Source organism: Cetorhinus maximus, chromosome 28 (assembly GCF_964194155.1).
Source record: "Cetorhinus maximus chromosome 28, sCetMax3.hap1.1, whole genome shotgun sequence".
Lineage (NCBI taxonomy): Eukaryota > Metazoa > Chordata > Chondrichthyes > Lamniformes > Cetorhinidae > Cetorhinus > Cetorhinus maximus.
In genome coordinates, this window is record NC_135906.1 from 16,785,252 (window position 1) to 16,806,361 (window position 21,110).

At 53.7% G+C, this 21,110-nt stretch overlaps 1 protein-coding gene across 1 annotated transcript in view; it reads right to left on the reverse strand.

The window, feature by feature from the left end:
* Positions 1–21,110, reverse strand: part of gtf2f1 (general transcription factor IIF, polypeptide 1) — an 87,255-nt gene that overhangs the window by 1,259 nt on the left and 64,886 nt on the right. The window lies entirely within an intron of this gene.

Sequence of the window (21,110 nt, forward strand, 5' to 3'; positions counted from 1 at the left end):
AGATTAACTTTCGGGTGGAGTGAAGTATTTTACAGGTTTGGCAACCTCAGCAGCTGTCGCTCAGCATTTACTCACAGCTTTCCTGCAAACACAGACTCAGAGAAACAAGCCAACTTTGTGAAGTTAATGTGTCAGAGTGAGGGTGGCCCTCACTTACCCAGAGGATGCTGATCAGTGTCCAGCGATCCCTTCACTGTCAGATCAACGTGAAAAACGATCAAAATCGCCAGCAGCACCGGGAAGGTCATCGTCCAACTGTGTTCACGAGTCCTCCTGCTGAGGTGACTGCGGGGCTGCCGAAATTGTTCACTCCAAAATTCTTTATCAAATTTTAATTTCAGTGATGCTCCGTTTGCAGTTGCAGGATGTTTGTGATGGAATGAGTGAATTGGAGTATTTAAAGCGAATCCTGAATCCTACATCCTCTCACTGACACATAACGACATTCCTGGCATGACTAGCCAGTGAGAGCTGCCGGGTATCAGCTGGTCCAAATACCTCAGTGTTGCAGAAACGATGCTGAATGTGAACAAAACTCAGCCCAGCTCTGAGCTGATGATTCATCAGGTACAGGAGAGCTTTACCTGCAGAGACCAGAAGGGGCAGCACAAAGGGCAGACTGCCTCACATCCTCAAACGGGCTGGGGGGGGAAGGTGGGGAATAGAATTGTGCTCCCTCCTGTCTGCAAGGAAGTTTAAGAATATCTCAAAGTGTCTCAGCCACGGCTCAATGGGAGAATTCTTGCTTCTGAAGAGGCATTGTGGGTTCAAGCACCATTCTAGAAAATTCGGCCCATAATCCAAACTAATCCATTATATTTCAGCACTCTTTACAGGACCTGACACATCCTGAAGCAGTCCATGCCTGTATGTATGAAGACATGGACAATATCCAGGCTTGGGCTGACAAGTGGCAAGTAACATTCACGCCACACAAGTGTCAGGCGATGACAATCTCCAACAAGAGAGAATCCAACCATCGCCCCCTGATGTTCAATGAATCCTGCACTATCAACATCCTGGGGGTTACCATTGACCAGAAACTGAACTGGACTAGCCATATAAATACTGTGGCTACAAGAGCAGGTCAAAGGCTAGGAATCCTGCGGCGATTAACTTACCTCCTGACTCACCAAAGCCTGTCCACCATCTACAAGGCACAAGTCAGGATTGTGATGCAATACTCCCCACTTGCCTGGGTGAGTGCAGCTCCCACAACACTCAAGAAGCTCGACACCATCCAGGACAAAGCAGCCTGTTTGATTGGCACCACATCCACAAACATTCACTCCCTCCACCACCGATGCACAGTAACAGCAGTGAGTGTACCATCTACAAGATGCACTGCAGGAATTCACCAAGGCTCCTTTGACAGCACCTTCCAAACCCACGACCACGACAATCTAGAAGGACAAAGGCAGCAGATAGGTGGGAACACCACCACCTGCAAGTTCCCCTCCAAGCCACTCACCATCCTGACTTGGAAATATATCACCGTTCCTTCACTGTCACTGGGTCAAAATCCTGGAACTCCCTCCCTAACAGCACTGTGGGTGTACCTACACCACATGGACTGCAGCAGTTCAAGAAGGCAGCTCACCACCACCTTCTCAAAGGCAATTAGGGATGGACAATAAATGCTGGCCCAGCCAGCGAAGCCCACATCCCGTGAATGAATATTTTAAAAAGCTGTCACGATACTGTGCCCCGCACTCGGCCCCTCACGCGACACTGTGCACGCGATTTAATTGCTGGGTTTTCTGAGGAATTTCATTGGCTGAGAAATGATTGGGAGTCCAGAGCAGGTGAAAAGTGCTGCATAAATTGGAATTTCTCTGTGTCCTTCGTCCCTTGTCTCTGGATCATGTTGGGGCCCCGCTTTCTCAAACATGGATACAACCTGTGAACAAATGACCTAGAGAGAGGGGGTCAGCTATTGAACCACAGGTAGCATCATAATAAAGACTAATTGTTTTGGTAACTGACGGGCAGCACACACACACCCCCATCACAGGGCAGGAAATATGGGAGCAGATTTCTTGGGATCACAGAGGTCAGTGTTTGCCCAGAATGGGAATGAAACCGAGAGACAATTGGTCTGGATGATTCAGTACCACATGGGGAGGTAACATTTCCCCTGAGCTGTGCTAGATAGAGACTGAGAGAGGGAGGGCGATTTACAGACTCTTGGACAAAGGGGTAGACAGCCACTCATTAGGCAGCTTGAAGAGGATGTTTCCCACATGCATCCATCACACACAATGTGCTTTTGATATCTACAATGCTTCGAAATGTTTTGTCAAATTTTCCTGGTGTATTCCTGCAGACTGGGCTCGTAAATCTTTCAGTGCAATGTCTCTGCTTAATCCCCACACAAATCACCATTTCTGGGTCAGGAAGAATGTTTCCACCTGTGAACTAACCTCACTGAAAGTCAAAGCAAACACAACGCAGCATCTGCCTGCCAAAGTAATATAGGAGGGCCCGCAGTGAGCGTGGGGCGTGAGGCGCGGGTCCAGGGTGGGGGTTGGGAGTCCAGGGTGGGGGGGCCAGGGCAAGAGGAGGGAGCTGGGGCCAGTTGGGGGGGTGAGCCGGGGGGTAGACAGGCCCTTCAGCCCTGAGGTCAACTCCACAAACCAGGATGGAGGGGAGGTGAGCCGAACCTGACCTCTCAGTCCGGTGGGGGGTGGGGGAGATGGTGAGGAACAGAATCTCTCAGTGGTGGAGCTGCAGCGACCGGTAGGGGGAGGGAGGGAGGCAGAAAGACGGCCTCAGCTGCATCAGGATGTCAACAGAATCTAACAGTGAATGGTGAGGGAGAGCAGGAAGCAGCTTCTGTCAACCAAGCTTTAAAATTGCCTCATGAAACTGCCCCCTCCTCATCCCAATCCTGATCGGAAACTGCCCAATCCTCATCCCGATCCTGATCGGAAACTGCCCAATCCTCATCCAGATCCTGATCAGAAACTGCCCACTCCTCATCCCGATCCTGATCGGAACTGCACATTCCTCATCCCGATCCCGATTGGAAACTGCCCGCACCTGAATCTGAACTGAAACTGCCCACTCGTCATCCTGATCCGAAACTCCCCACTCCGCATCCTGATCCAAAATTGCCCATTCCTCACCCCGATCCTGATCGGAAACTGCCCGCTCCTCATTTTGACCTGAAACTGCCCAATCCTCATCCTGATCCTGATCGGAAACTGCCCAATCCTCATCCCGATCCTGATCGTAAACTAACTGCTCCTCATCCCGATCCTGATCGGAAACTGCCCGCTCCTCATCCTGAACATGATCTGAAACTGCGCACACCTCATCCCGATCCTGATCGGAAATTGCGCACTCCTCATCCCGATCCTGATCAGAACTGCACACTCCTCATCCCGATCCTGATTGGAAACTGCCCACTCCTCATCCCGATCCTGATCGGAACTGCACACTCCTCATCCCGATCCTGATCGGAACTGCACACTCCTCATCCCGATCCTGATCGGAAACTGCCCAATGCTCATCCCGATCCTGATCGGAAGCTAACTGCTCCTCATCCTGATCAGAAAATACCCACTCCTGATCCTGATCCAAAGTTGCCCACTCCTCATCCTGATCCGAAATTTCCCGCTCCTCATCCTGATCTGAAACTGCCCGCTCCTCATCCTGATCCGAAATTTCCCGCTCCTCATCCTGATCCAAAGTTGCCCACTCCTCATCCTGATCCGAAACTGTCCACTGCTCATCCCAATTCTGATCGGAAACTGCCCACTCCTCATCCCGATCCTGATCGGAATCTGCCCACTCCTCATCCCGATCCTGATCGGAAACTGCCCACTCCTCATCCCGATCCTGATCGGAAACTGCCCAATCCTCATCCTGATCCAAAATTTCCCGCTCCTCATCCTGATCCAAAGTTGCCCACTTCTCGTCCTGATCCGAAACGGACCGCTAGTCAACCTGATCTGAAACTGACCGCTCCTCATCCTGATCCGAAACTGCCCGCTCCTCATCCTGATCCGAAACTAACCACCCCTCATCCTGATCCGAAACTGACCGCTCCTCATCCTGATCTGAAACTGACCGCTCCTCATCCTGATCCGAAACTGCCCGCTGCTCATCCTGATCCGAAATTGACCGCTACTCAACCTGATCCGAAACTGACCGCTCCTCATCCTGATCCGAAACTGACCGCTCCTCATCCTGATCCGAAACTGCCCTTCTCCTCATCCTGATCCGAAACTAACCACCCCTCATCCTGATCCGAAAATGACTGCTCCTCATCCTGATACGAAACTGACCGCTCCTCATCCTGATCTGAAACTGCCCACTCCTCACCCTGATCCGAAAATGCCCGCTCCTCATCCTGATCCAAAACTGACCGCTCCTCATCCTGATCCAAAACTAACTACCCCTCATCCTGATCCGAAACTGACCGCTCCTCATCCTGATCGGAAACTGACCGCTCCTCATCCTGATCCGAAACTTACCGCTCCTCATCCTGATCTGAAACTGCCCACTCCTCACCCTGATCCAAAAATGCCTGCTCCTCATCCTGATCCGAAACTGACCGCTCCTCATCCTGATCCGAAACTAACCACCCCTCATCCTGATCCGAAACTGACCGCTCCTCATCCTGATCCGAAACTAACCACACCTCATCCTGATCCAAAACTGACCGCTCCCCATCCTGATCCGAAACTGCCCACTCCTCATCCCGATGTGAATCTGCCCACTCCTCATCCTGATGTGAATCTGCCCACTCCTCAGCCCGATTCCGATCCCAAATTGCCCACTGGTCATCCTGATCCTGACCTGAAACTGCCCACTCCGCATCCTCATCCTGATCTGAACCTGCCCAATTCACATTCTGATCCAAAATTGCCCACTCATCATCCTGATCCTAAACTGACCGCTCCTCATCCCGATCCGAAATTGCCCGCTCCTCAACCTGATCCTAAACTGATCGCCCTCAACCTGATCCAAAACTGCCCATTCCTCATCCTGATCTGAAACTGACCGCTCCTCATCCTGATCCTGACCTGAAACTGCCCGCTCCTCATCCTGATCCAAAACTGCCCACTCCTTATCCTGATCCAAAGTTGCCCGCTCCTCATCCTGATCCAAAACTGACCGCTCCTCATCCCGATCCGAAACTGCCCGCTCCTCATCCTGATCCAAAACTGCCCACTCCTTATCCTGATCCAAAGTTGCCCGCTCCTCATCCTGATCCAAAACTGACCGCTCCTCATCCCGATCCGAAATTGCCCGCTCCTCAACCTGATATTAAACTGATCGCCCTTCAACCTGATCCGAAACTGCCCACTCCACATCCTGATCCGAAACTGCCCACTCCGCATCCTGATCCGAAACTGCCCACTCCGCAATCTGATCCGAAACTGTCCCCTCCTCATCCTGATCCAAAACTGCCCACTCCGCATCCTGGTCCAAAACTTCCCACTCCGCATCCCAATCCTTATCGGAAACTGCCCACTCCTCAGCCCGATCCTAATCGGAATCAGCCCACTCCTCATCGCGATCCTGATCGGAAACTGCCCACTCCTCATCCCGATCCTGATTGGAAAATATCCACTCCTCATCCCGATCCTGATCGGAATCTGCCCCCTCCTCATCCCGATCCTGATCGGAATCTGCCCACTCCTCATCCCGATCCTGATCGGAAACCGCCCACTCCTCATCCCGATCCTGATCCGAAACTGCCCCCTCCTCATCCCGATCCTGATCGGAAACTGCCCCCTCCTCATCCCGATCTTGATCGGAAACTGCCCACTCCTCATCCCGATTCTGACCCGAAACTGCCCACTCCTCATCCCGATCCTAATCGGAAACTGCCCACTCCTCATCCTGATCCTGATCGGAACTGCACACTCCTCATCCTGATCCTGATCGGAACTGCACACTCCTCATTCCGATCCTGACTGGAAACTGCCCACTCCTCATCCCGATCTAGATCGGAAACAGCCCCTTCCTCATCCTGATCCAAAACTGCCCGCTCCTCATCCCGATCCTGATCGGAAACTGCCCATTCCACATCCCGATCCTGATCGGAAACTGCCCACTCCTCATCCCGATCCTGATGGGAAACAGCCCCCTCCTCATCCTGATCCAAAACTGCCCGCTCCTCATCCCGATCCTGATCGGAAACTGCCCATTCCACATCCCGATCCTGATCGGAAACTGCCCACTCCTCATCCCGATCCCGATTGGAAACTGCCCGCACCTGAACCTGAACTGAAACTGCCCACTCGTCATCCTGATCCGAAACTCCCCACTCCTCATCCCGATCCTGATCGGAAACTGCCCGCTCCCCATTCTGAGCTGAAACTGCCCAATCCTCATCCTGATCTTGATCGGAAACTGCCCAATCCTCATCCCGATCCTGATCGTAAACTAACTGCTCCTCATCCCGATCCTGATCGGAAACTGCCCAATCCTCATCCCGATCCTGATCGTAAACTAACTGCTCCTCATCCCGAACCTGATCTGAAACTGCACACACCTCATCCCGATCCTGATCGGAAATTGCGCACTCCTCATCCCAATCCTGATCGGAAATTGCGCACTCCTCATCCCAATCCTGATCGGAAACTGCCCGCTCCTCATCCTGATCCAAAGTTGCCCACTCCTCATCCTGATCCGAAACTGCCCACTGTTCATCCCAATTCTGATCGGAATTTGCCCACTCCTCATCCCGATCCTGATCGGAAACTGCCCAATGCTCATCCCGATCCTGATCGGAAGCTACTGCTCCTCACCCTGATCAGAAACTACCCACTCCTGATCCTGATCCAAAGTTGCCCACTCCTCATCCTGATCCGAAATTTCCCGCTCCTCATCCTGATCCTGATCTGAAACTGCCCGCTCCTCATCCTGATCCGAAATTTCCCGCTCCTCATCCTGATCCAAAGTTGCCCACTCCTCATCCTGATCCGAAACTGCCCACTGCTCATCCCAATTCTGATCGGAAACTGCCCACTCCTCATCCCGATCCTGATCGGAATCTGCCCACTCCTCATCCCGATCCTGATCGGAAACTGCCCACTCCTCATCCCGATCCTGATCGGAAACTGCCCAATCCTCATCCCGATCCAAAATTTCGCGCTCCTCATCCTGATCCAAAGTTGCCCACTTCTCGTCCTGATCCGAAACAGACCGCTAGTCAACCTGATCTGAAACTGACCGCTCCTCATCCTGATCCGAAACTGCCCGCTCCTCATCATGTTCCAAAACTGACCGCTACTCAACCTGATCTGAAACTGACCGCTCCTCATCCTGATCCGAAAATGCCCGCTCCTCATCCTGATCCAAAACTGACCGCTCCTCATCCTGATCCGAAACTGCCCTTCTCCTCATCCTGATCCGAAACTAACCACCCCTCATCCTGATCCGAAACTGACCGCTCCTCATCCTGATCCGAAACTGACCGCTCCTCATCCTGATCTGAAACTGCCCACTCCTCATCCTGATCCGAAACTAACCGCTCCTCATCCTGATCTGAAACTGTCCACTCCTCATCCTGATCCGAAACTGACCGCTCCTCATCCTGATCTGAAACTGTCCACTCCTCATCCTGATCCGAAAATGCCCGTTCCTCATTCTGATCCGAAACTAACCACCCCTCATCCTGATCCGAAACTGACCGCTCCCCATCCTGATCTGAAACTGCCCACTCCTCAGCCCGATTCCGATCCCAAATTGCCCACTGGTCATCCTGATCCTGACCTGAAACTGCCCACTCCTCATCCTGATCCGAAACTGACCGCTCCTCATCCTGATCTGAAACTGTCCACTCCTCACCCTGATCCTGATCTGAAACTGCCCACTCCTCATCCTGATCCGAAACTGACCGCTCCTCATCCTGATCTGAAACTGTCCACTCCTCACCCTGATCCGAAAATGCCCGTTCCTCATTCTGATCCGAAACTAACCACCCCTCATCCTGATCCGAAACTGACCGCTCCTCATCCTGATCCGAAACTGACCGCTCCTCATACTGATCAGAAACTAACCACACCTCATCCTGATCCGAAACTGACCGATCCCCATCCTGATCTGAAACTGCCCACTCCTCAGCCCGATTCCGATCCCAAATTGCCCACTGGTCATCCTGATCCTGACCTGAAACTGCCCACTCCGCATCCTCATCCTGATCTGAACCTGTCCAATTCACATCCTGATCCGAAATTGCCCGCTTCTCAACCTGATCCTAAACTGATCGCCCCTCAACCTGATCCAAAACTGCCCATTCCTCATCCTGATCTGAAACTGACCGCTCCTCATCCTGATCCTGACCTGAAACTGCCCGCTCCTCATCCTGATCCAAAACTGCCCACTCCTCATCCTGATCTAAAGTTGCCCGCTCCTCATCCTGATCCAAAACTGACCGTTCCTCATCCCGATCCGAAATTGCCCGCTCCTCAACCTGATCCTAAACCGATCGCCCCTCAACCTGATCCGAAACTGCCCACTCCGCATCCTGGTCCAAAACTGCCCACTCCGCATCTCAATCCTTATCGGAAACTGCCCACTCCTCAGCCCGATCCTAATCGGAATCTGCCCACTCCTCATCCCGATCCTGATTGGAAACTGTCCACTCCTCATCCCGATCCTGATCAGAAACTGCCCACTTTTCATCCCGATCCTGATCGGAAGCTACCCACTCCTCATCCCGATCCTGATCGGAATCTGCCCACTCCTCATCCCGATCCTGATCGGAATCAGCCAACTCCTCATCCCGATCCTGATCCGAAACTGCCCCCTCCTCATCCCGATCCGGATTGGAAACTGCCCACTCCTCATCCCGATTCTGATCCGAAACTGCCCACTCCTCATCCCGATCCTAATCGGAAACTGCCCACTCCTCATCCTGATCCTGATCCAAAACTACCCACTCCTCATCCCGATCCTGATCGGAAACTGCCCACTCCTCATCCCAATTCTGATCCGAAACTGCCCATTCCACATCCCGATCCTGATCAGAAACTGCCCACTCCTCATCCCGATCCAGATTGGAAACTGCCCGCACCTGAACCTGAACTGAAACTGCCCACTCGTCATCCTGATCCAAAACTCCCCACTCCGCATCCTGATCCAAAATTGCCCACTCCTCATCCTGATCCTGATCGGAAACTGCCCAATCCTCATCCCGATCCTGATCGTAAACTAACCGCTCCTCATCCCGATCCTGATCGGAAACTGCCCGCACTTCATCCCGAACCTGATCTGAAACTGCGCACACCTCATCCCGATCTGAAACTGCCCACTCCTCATCCCGATTGGAAACTGCCCACTCCTCATCCTGATCCGAAACTGCCCACTCCTCATCCCAATCGGAAACTGCCCACTGCTCATCCCGATTCTGATCGGAAACTGCCCAGTCCTCATCCCGATCCCGATTGGAAACTGCCCGCTCCTGATCCTGAACTGAAACTGCCCAATCCTCATCTCGATCCGAAAATGACCACTCCTCAACCTGATCCAAAGCTGCCCGCTCCTCATCCTGATCCAAAACTGCCCAATCCTCATCCTGATCAGAAACTGCCCACTCCTCATCCTGATCCAAAACTGACCGCTCCTCATCCTGATCCGAAACTGACCGCTACTCAACCTGATCTGAAACTGACTGCTCCTCATCCTGATCCGAAACTGACCGCTACTCAACCTGATCTGAAACTGACCGCTCCTCATCCTGATCCGAAACTGACCGCTCCCCATCCTGATCCAAAACTGCCCATTCCTCATCCTGATCCGAAACTAACCACCCCCCATCCTGATCAGAAACTGACCGCTCCCCATCCTGATACGAAACTGCCCACTCCTCATCCTGATGTGAATCTGCCCACTCCTCAGCCCGATTCCGATCCCAAATTGCCCACTGCTCATCCTGATCTTGACCTGAAACCGCCCATTCTGCATCCTCATCCTGATCTGAACCTGCCCAATTCACACCCTGATCCGAAATTGCCCGCTCGTCATCCTGATCCAAAACTGACCGCTCCTCATCCCGATCCGTAATTGCCCGCCCATCAACCTGATCCTAAACTGACCGCTCCTCATCCCGATCCGAAATTGCCCGCTCCTCAACCTGATCCTAAACTGATCGCCCCTCAACCTGATCCAAAACTGCCCACTCCGCATCCTGATCTGAAACTGCCACCTCCTCATCCTGGTCCAAAACTGCCCACTCCGCATCCTGGTACAAAACTGCCCACTCCGCATCCTGGTACAAAACTGCCCACTCCGCATCCCGATCCTTATCGGAAACTGCCCACTCCTCATCCCGATCCTGATCGGAATCGGCCCACTCCTCATCCCGATCCTGATTGGAATCTGCCCACTCCTCAACCTAATCTGAAACTGCCAACACCTCATCCCGATCCTGATCGGAATCAGCCAATTCCTCGTCCTGATCCTGATCGGAAACTGTCCACTCTTCGTCCCGATCCTGATCGGAAACTGCCCACTCCTCATCCCGATCCTGATCGGAAGCTGCCCACTCCTCATCCCGATCCTGATCGGAAACTGCCCACTCCTCATCCCGATCCTGATCCGAAACTGCCCACTCCTCATTCTGACCTGAAACTGCCCACTTCTCATCCTGATCCTGACCGGACCTGCACACTCCTCATCCCGATCCTGATCGGAACTGCACACTCCTCATCCCGATCCTGACTGGAAACTGCCCACTCCTCATCCCGATCCTGATCGGAAACAGCCCCCTCCTCATCCTGATCCAAAACTGCCCATTCCACATCTCGATCCTGATCAGAAACTGCCCACTCCTCATCCCGGTCCCGATTGGAAACTCCCCGCACCTGAACCTGAACTGAAACTGCCCACTCGTCATCCTGATACGAAACTCCCCACTCCGCATCCTGATCCGAAACTGCCCACTCCTCATCCTGATCCAAAATTGCGCACACCTCATCCCGATCCTGATTGGAAATTGCGCACTCCTCATCCCAATCCTGATCGGAAACTGCCCGCTCCTCATCATGATCCCGATTGGAAACTGCCCACTCCTCATCCTGATCCGAAACTGCCCACTCCTCATCCCAATCCTGATCGTAACTGTACACTCCTCATCCCGATGCTGATCGAAAACTGCCCAATGCTCATCCCGATCCTGATCGCAAGCTAACTGCTCCTCATCCTGATCCAAAGTTGCCCACTCCCCATCCTGATCCAAAACTGCCCAATCCTCATCCTGATCCAAAACTGCCCACTCCTCATCCTGATCCGAAATTTCCTGCTCCTCATCCCGATCCTGATCAGAAACTGCCCACTGCTCATCCCGATTCTGATCGGAAACTGCACACACCTCATCCCGATCCTGATCGGAAACTGCCCACTCCTCATCCCGATCCTGATCCGAAACTGCCCACTCCTCATCCCGATCCTGATCGGAAAGTGCCCGCTCCTCATCCGGATCCTGATCCGAAACTGCCCACTGATCATCCCGATCCTGATCGGAAACTGCCCACTCATCATCCCGATCCTGATCGGAAACTACACACTCCTCATCCCGATCCTGATCAGAAACTGCCCACTCATCATCCCGATCCTGATCGGAAACTACCCACTCCTCATCCCGATCCTGATCTGAAACTGCCCACTCCTCATCCCGATCCTGATCGGAAACTGCCCACTCCTCATCCTGATCCGAAACTGCCCCCTCCTCATCCCGATCCTGATCGGAAACTGTGCATTCCTCGTCCCGATCCTGATCGGAAACTGCCCACTCCTCATCCCGATCCTGATCGGAATCTGCGCACTCCTCATCCCGATCCTGATCGGAATCTGCCCACTCTTCATCCTGATCCAAAGTTGCCCGCTCCTCATCCTGATCTGAAACTACCCGCTCCTTATCCCGATCGGAAACTGTCCACTCCTCATCCCGATCCTGATCGGAAACTACCCGCTCCTCATTCCGATCCCGATTGGAAACTGCCCGCTCCTCATCCTGATCCTGATGTGAATCTGCCCACTCCTCATCCCGATTCCGATCCCAAATTGCCCACTGCTCACCCTGATCCTGATCGGAAACTGCCCACTCCTCATCCCGATCCCAAACTGCACACTCCTCATCCCGATCCCAAATTGCCCACTGCTCACCCTGATCCCAAACTGCCCACTCCTCATCCCGATCCCAAACTGCCCACTCCTCATCCTGATCCCAAACTGCCCACTCCTCATCCTGATCTTAAACTACCCGCTGCTCATCCCGATCGGAAACTGCCCACTGCTCATCCTCATCCTGATCAGAACCTGCTCGCTCCTCATCCTGATCCTGATCCGAAACTGACCGCTCTTCATCCTGATCTGAAACTGCCCGCTCCTCATCCTCAACCTGAACTGAAACTGCCCGCTCCGCATCCTGATCCAAAACTGCCCGCTCCTCATCCTGATCTGAAACTACCCGCTCCTCATCCCGATCGGAAACTGCCCACTCCTCATCCTGATCCGAAACTGCCGACTCCCCATCCTGATCCTGATCCGAAACTGCCCACTCCTCATCCTGATCCAAAACTACCCGCTGCTCATCCCGATCCTGATCGGAATCTGCCCACTCCTCATCCTGATCTGAATCAGCCCAATTCACATCCCGATCCAAAATTTGCTGCTCGTCATCCTGATCCAAAACTGACCGCTCCTCATCCTGATCCAAATTTGCCCGCTCCTCATCCTGATCCTGACCTAAAACGGCCCGCTCATCATCCTGATCCGAAATTGCCCACTGCTCATCCCGATCGGAAACTGCCCGCTCCCCATCCTGATCCTGTTCCGAAACTGCCAACTCTCATCCTGATCCGAAATTTCCCGCTCCTCATCCCGAACCTGATCAGAAACTGCCCACTGCTCATCCCGATTCTGATCGGAAACTGCGCACTCCTCATCCCGATCCTGATCCGAAACTGCCCACTCCTCATCCGAAACTGACCGCTCCTCATCCTGATCTGAAACTACCCGCTCCTCATCCCGATCGGAAACTGTCCACTCCTCATCCCGATCCTGATCGGAAACTACCCGCTCCTCATCCCGATCCCGATTGGAAACTGCCCACTCCTCATCCTGATCCAAAACTACCCGCTGCTCATCCCGATCCTGATCGGAATCTGCCCACTCCTCATCCTGATCTGAACCAGCCCAATTCACATCCCGATCCAAAATTTGCTGCTCGTCATCCTGATCCAAAACTGACCGCTCCTCATCCTGATCCAAATTTGCCCGCTCCTCATCCTGATCCTGACCTAAAACGGCCCGCTCATCATCCTGATCCGAAATTGCCCGCTGCTCATCCCGATCGGAAACTGCCCGCTCCCCATCCTGATCCTGTTCCGAAACTGCCAACTCTCATCCTGATCCGAAATTTCCCGCTCCTCATCCCGAACCTGATCAGAAACTGCCCACTGCTCATCCCGATTCTGATCGGAAACTGCGCACTCCTCATCCCGATCCTGATCCGAAACTGCCAACTCCTCATCCGAAACTGACCGCTCCTCATCCTGATCTGAAACTACCCGCTCCTCATCCCGATCGGAAACTGTCCACTCCTCATCCCGATCCTGATCGGAAACTACCCGCTCCTCATCCCGATCCCGATTGGAAACTGCCCACTCCTCATCCTGATCCAAAACTACCCGCTGCTCATCCCGATCCTGATCGGAATCTGCCCACTCCTCATCCTGATCTGAATCAGCCCAATTCACATCCCGATCCAAAATTTGCTGCTCGTCATCCTGATCCAAAACTGACCGCTCCTCATCCTGATCCAAATTTGCCCGCTCCTCATCCTGATCCTGACCTAAAACGGCCCGCTCATCATCCTGATCCGAAATTGCCCGCTGCTCATCCCGATCGGAAACTGCCCGCTCCCCATCCTGATCCTGTTCCGAAACTGCCAACTCTCATCCTGATCCGAAATTTCCCGCTCCTCATCCCGAACCTGATCAGAAATTGCCCACTGCTCATCCCGATTCTGATCGGAAGCTGCGCACTCCTCATCCCGATCCTGATCCGAAACTGCCCACTCCTCATCCGAAACTGACCGCTCCTCATCCTGATCTGAAACTACCCGCTCCTCATCCCGATCGGAAACTGTCCACTCCTCATCCCGATCCTGATCGGAAACTACCCGCTCCTCATCCCGATCCCGATTGGAAACTGCCCACTCCTCATCCTGATCCTGATCCGAAACTGACCGCTCTTCATCCTGATCTGAAACTGCCCGCTCCGCATCCTGATCCAAAACTGCCCGCTCCTCATCCTGATCCTGATCTGAAACTGCCCACTCCTCATCCTGATCCAAAGTGGCCCGCTCCTCATCCTGATCTGAAACTACCCGCTCCTCATCCCGATCGGAAACTGCCCACTCCTCATCCTGATCCGAAACTGCCGACTCCCCATCCTGATCCTGATCCGAAACTGCCTACTCCTCATCCTGATCCAAACCTACCCGCTGCTCATCCCGATCCTGATCGGAATCTGCCCACTCCTCATCCTGATCTGAACCAGCCGGAATTCACATCCCGATCCAAAATTTGCTGCTCGTCATCCTGATCCAAAACTGACCGCTCCTCATCCTGATCCAAATTTGCCCGCTCCTCATCCTGATCCTGACCTAAAACGGCCCGCTCATCATCCTGATCCGAAATTGCCCGCTGCTCATCCCGATCGGAAACTGCCCGCTCCCTATCCTGATCCTGTTCCGAAACTGCCGACTCTTATCCTGATTGGAAATTGCCCACTCCTCATCCCGATCATGATCGGAAACTGCCCACTCCACATCCTGATCCAAAACTGCCCACTCCTCATCCCGATCCTGATACCAAATTTCCCACTCCTCATCCTGATTCCAAATTGCCCACTCTGCATCCCAATCAAAAACTGCCCGTTCCTCATCCCGATCCTGATCCCAAATTGCCCACTCCTCATCCTGATCCAAAACAACCCGCTCCTCATCCGGATCCCAAATTGCCCACTCCTCATCCTGATCCAAAACAGCCCACTCCTCATCCTGATCCAAAACAGCCCACTCCTCATCCTGATCCCAAATTGCCCACTCCCCATCCTGATACTGATCTGCAACTGACCGCTCATCATCATCTCGATCTTAAATTGCCCACACTTCTTCCTGATCCAAAACTGCCCACGCGTCTTCGCGATCCCAAACTGCCCACTCCTCATCCTGATCCGAAACTGCCGACTCCTCATCCTGATCCTGATCAGAAACTGCCCACTCCTCATCCTGATCTGAAACTGCCCACTCCTCATCCTGATCCTGATCTGAAACTGCCCACTCCTCATCCTGATCCTGATCTGAAACTGCCCACTGCTCATCCTGATCTGAAACTGCCCAATTCACATCCCGATCCGAAATTTGCTGCTCGTCATCCTGATCCAAAACTGACCGCTCATCATCCTGATCCGAAATTGCCCGCTGCTCATCCCGATCGGAAACTGCCCGCTCCCCATCCTGATCCTGTTCCGAAACTGCCGACTCTTATCCTGATCGGAAATTGCCCACTCCTCATCCCGATCCTGACTGGAAACTGCCCACTCCGTATCCTGATCCAAAACCGCCCACTCCGCATCCTGATCCAAAACTGCCCACTCATCCTGATCCTGATCTGAAACTGACCGCTCATCATCATCTCGATCTTAAATTGCCCACACTTCTTCCTGATCCAAAACTGCCAACTCTCATCCTGATCGGAAATTGCCCACTTCTCATCCTGATCCTGATCAGAAACTGCCGACTCCTCATCCAGATCCGAAACTGCCGACTCCTCATCCTGATCCGAAACTGCCCACTCCTCATCCTGATCCGAAACTGCCCACTCCTCATCCTGATCCGAAACTGCCCACTCCTCATCCTGATCCGAAACTGCCCACTCCTCATCCTGATCCGAAACTGCCCACTCCTCATCCTGATCAGAAGCTGCCCACTCCGCATCCTGATTCGAAATTGCCCACCCCACATCCCGATCCCCAAACTGCCCGCTCATCATCCTGATCCGAAACTGGCCACTCCTCATCCCGATCCCCAAACTGCCCGCTCATCATCCTGATCTGAAACTGCCCACTTCTCATCCTGATCCTGATCTGAAAGTGACCGCTCCTCATCCTCATCTCGATCTGAAACTGGCCACTCCTCATCCTGATCTGAAACTGGCCGCTTCTAATCCTGATCCTGATCTGAAACTGCCCACTCCTCATCCTGATCCCAAATTGCCCACTCCTCATCCTGATCCTGATCTGAACCAGCCCAATTCACATCCCGATCCGAAATTTACTGCTCGTCATCCTGATCCAAAACTGACCGCTCATCATCCTGATCCAAAACTGACCGCTCCTCAACCAGATCCTAAACTGACCGCCCCTCATCCTGTTCCAAAATTGCCCGCTCCTCATCCTGATCCTGACCTGAAACGGCCCACTCATCATCCTGATCCGAAATTGCCCGCTGCTCATCCTGATCGGAAACTGCCCGCTCCCCATCCTGATCCTGTTCCGAAACTGCCAACACTCATCCTGATCCGAAACTGCCCACTCCTCATCCTGATCCGAAACTGCCCACTCCTCATCCTGATCCCAAACTGCCCACTGCTCATCCCGATCCCCAAACTGCCCACTCCTCATCCCGATCCACAAACTGCCCACTCCTCATCCCGATCCCCAAACAGCCCACTCCTCATCCCGATCCCCAAACTGCCCACTCCTCATCCCGCTCCCCAAACTGCCCACTCCACATCCCGATCCACAAACTGCCCACTCCACATCCCGATCCCCAAACTGCCCACTCCACATCCCGATCCCCAAACTGCCCATTCCACATCCCGATCCCCAAACTGCCCACTCCAAATCCCGATCCCCAAACTGCCCACTCCTCATCCCGATCCACAAACTGCCCACTCCTCATCCCGATCCCCAAACTGCCCACTCCTCATCCCGATCCCCAAACTGCCCACTCCTCATCCCGCTCCCCAAACTGCCCACTCCACATCCCGATCCCCAAACTGCCCACTCCACATCCCGATCCCCAAACTGCCCACTCCACATCCCGATCCCCAAACTGCCCATTCCACATCCCGATCCCCAAACTGCCCAATCCACATCCCGATCCCCAAACTGCCCACTCCAAATCCCGATCCCCAAACTGCCCACTCCACATCCCGATCCCCAAACTGCCCACTCCACATCCCGATCCCCAAACTGCCCACTCCACATCCCGATCCCCAAACTGCCCGCTCCATATCCCGATCCCCAAACTGCCCGCTCCATATCCCGATCCCCAAACTGCCCGCTCCTCATCCTGATCCGAAACTGGCCACTCCTCATCCTGATCCGAAACTGGCCACTCCGCATCCTGATCCGAAACTGCCCACTCCTCATCCTGATCCGAAACTGCCCACTCCTCATCCTGATCTGAAACTGCCCACTCCTCATCCTGATCCTAAATTGCCCACTCCTCATCCAGATCCGAAACTGCCCACTCCTCATCCTGATCTTGATCTGAAACTGACCGCTCCTCATCCTCATCTCAAACCAAAATTGCCCACTTCTCATCCCGATCAGAAAATTGCTCACTCGTTATCCTGTTCCAAAACTGCCCGCTCCACATCCTGATCCCCAAACTGCCCACTCCACATCCCGATCCCCAAACTGCCCACTCCACATCCCGATCCCCAAACTGCCCACTCCACATCCCGATCGCCAAACTGCCCGCTCATCATCCTGATCCGAAACTGGCCACTCCGCATCCTGATCCCAAACTACCCGCTCCCCATCCTGATCCTGCTCCGACACTGCCAACTCTCATCCTGATCCGAAACTACCCGCTCCTCATCCCGATCCAAAACAGCCCGCTCCTCATCCTGATCCGAAACTGCCCACTGCTCATCCCGATCCTGATCGGAAACTGCGCACTGCCCATCCCGATCGGAAATTGCCCACTCCTCATCCCGATCCGAAACTGGCCACTCCTCATCCTGATCTGAAACTGCCCACTCTGCAGCCTGATCCGAAACTGGCCACTCCTCATCCTGATCTGAAACTGCCCACTCTGCATCCTGATCCGAAACTGCCCACTCCTCATCCTGATCCCAAATTTCCCACTCCTCATCCTGATCCCAAATTGCCCACTCCTCATCCTGATCCCAAATTGCCCACTCTGCATCCCCATCCAAAACTGCCCATTCCTCATCCCGATCCTGATCCCAAATTGCCCACTCCTCATCCTGACCCAAAACAGCCCACTGCTCATCCTGATCCCAAATTGCCCACTCCTCTTCCTGATCCCAAACTGCCCACTCCTCATCCTGATCCAAAATTGCCCACTCCTCATCCCGATCCTGACTGGAAACTGCCCACTCCGTATCCTGATCCAAAACCGCCCACTCCGCATCCTGATCCAAAACTGCCCACTCATCCTGATCCTGATCTGAAACTGACCGCTCATCATCATCTCGAGCTTAAATTGCCCATACGTCTTCCTGATCCAAAACTGCCAACTCTCATCCTGATCGGAAATTGCCCACTCCTCATCCTGATCCTGATCAGAAACTGCCGACTCCTCATCCTGATCCGAAACTGCCCACTCCTCATCCTGATCCGAAACTGCCCACTCCTCATCCTGATCAGAAGCTGCCCACTCCGCATCCTGATTCGAAATTGCCCACCCCACATCCCGATCCCCAAACTGCCCGCTCATCATCCTGATCCGAAACTGGCCACTCCTCATCCCGATCCCCAAACTGCCCGCTCATCATCCTGATCTGAAACTGCCCACTTCTCATCCTGATCCTGATCTGAAAGTGACCGCTCCTCATCCTCATCTCGATCTGAAACTGGCCACTCCTCATCCTGATCTGAAACTGGCCGCTTCTAATCCTGATCCTGATCTGAAACTGCCCACTCCTCATCCTGATCCCAAATTGCCCACTCCTCATCCTGATCCTGATCTGAACCAGCCCAATTCACATCCCGATCCGAAATTTACTGCTTGTCATCCTGATCCAAAACTGACCGCTCATCATCCTGATCCAAAACTGACCGCTCCTCAACCAGATCCTAAACTGACCGCCCCTCATCCTGTTCCAAAATTGCCCGCTCCTCATCCTGATCCTGACCTGAAACGGCCCACTCATCATCCTGATCCGAAATTGCCCGCTGCTCATCCTGATCGGAAACTGCCCGCTCCCCATCCTGATCCTGTTCCGAAACTGCCAACACTCATCCTGATCCGAAACTGCCCACTCCTCATCCTGATCCGAAACTGCCCACTCCTCATCCCGATCCCCAAACTGCCCACTCCTCATCCCGATCCCCAAACTGCCCACTCCTCATCCCGATCCCCAAACTGCCCACTCCTCATCCCGATCCCCAAACTGCCCACTCCTCATCCCGATCCCCAAACTGCCCACTCCTCATCCCGATCCCCAAACTGCCCACTCCACATCCCGATCCCCAAACTGCCCATTCCACATCCCGATCCCCAAACTGCCCAATCCACATCCCGATCCCCAAACTGCCCACTCCAAATCCCGATCCCCAAACTGCCCACTCCACATCCCGATCCCCAAACTGCCCACTCCACATCCCGATCCCCAAACTGCCCACTCCACATCCCGATCCCCAAAATGGCCACTCCACATCCCGATCCCCAAACTGCCCGCTCCATATCCCGATCCCCAAACTGCCCGCTCCATATCCCGATCCCCAAATTGCCCGCTCCTCATCCTGATCCGAAACTGGCCACTCCGCATCCTGATCCGAAACTGCCCACTCCTCATCGCGATCCGAAACTGCCCACTCCTCATCCTGATCTGAAACTGCCCACTCCTCATCCTGATCCTAAATTGCCCACTCCTCATCCAGATCCGAAACTGTCCACTCCTCATCCTGATCTTGATCTGAAACTGACCGCTCCTCATCCTCATCTCAAACCAAAATTGCCCACTTCTCATCCCGATCAGAAAATTGCTCACTCGTTATCCTGTTCCAAAACTGCCCGCTCCACATCCTGATCCCCAAACTGCCCACTCCACATCCCGATCCCCAAACTGCCTACTCTACATCCCGATCCCCAAACTGCCCACTCCACATCCCGATCGTCTAACTGCCCGCTCATCATCCTGATCCGAAACTGGCCACTCCGCATCCTGATCCCAAACTACCCGCTCCCCATCCTGATCCTGCTCTGAAACTGCCAACTCTCATCCTGATCCGAAACTACCCGCTCCTCATCCCGATCCAAAACAGCCCGCTCCTCATCCTGATCCGAAACTGCCCACTGCTCATCCCGATCCTGATCGGAAACTGCGCACTGCCCATCCCGATCGGAAATTGCCCACTCCTCAACCCGATCCTGATCGGAAACTGCCCACTCCGTATCCTGTTCGGAAACTGCCCACTCCGCATCCTGATCCGAAACTGGCCACTCCTCATCCTGATCCAAAACTGGCCACTCCGCATCCTGATCCGAAACTGGCCACTCCTCATCCTGATCCTGATCTGAAACTGACCGCTCCTCATCCTAATCTCGAACCAAAACTGCCCACTCCTCATCCCGATCAGAAAATTGCCCGCTCGTTATCCTGTTCCAAAACTGCCCGCTCCAAATCCTGATCCGAAACTGCCCACTCCTCATCTCGATCTGAAACTGCCCACTCCGCATCCTGATCCGAAACTGCCCACTCCTCATCCTGATCCGAACCTGCCCACTCTTCATCCTGATCCAAAACTGCCCACTCTGCATCCCGATCCAAAACTGCCCGCTCCTCATCCCGACCCTGAACCCAAATTGCCCACTACTCATCCTGATCCCAAATTGCCCACTCCTCATCCTGATGCAAAACTGACCGCTCCTCAACCTGATCCTAAACTGACCGCCACTCATCCTGATCCAAAATTGCCCGTTCATCATCCTGATCCGAAATTGCCCGCTGCTCATCCGATAGGAAACTGCCCGCTCCCCATCCTGATCCTGTTCCGAAACTGCCAACTCTCATCCTGATCCGAAACTACCCGCTCCTCATCCCAATCCAAAACAGCCCGCTCATCATCCTGATCCGAAACTGCCCACTGCTCATCCCGAT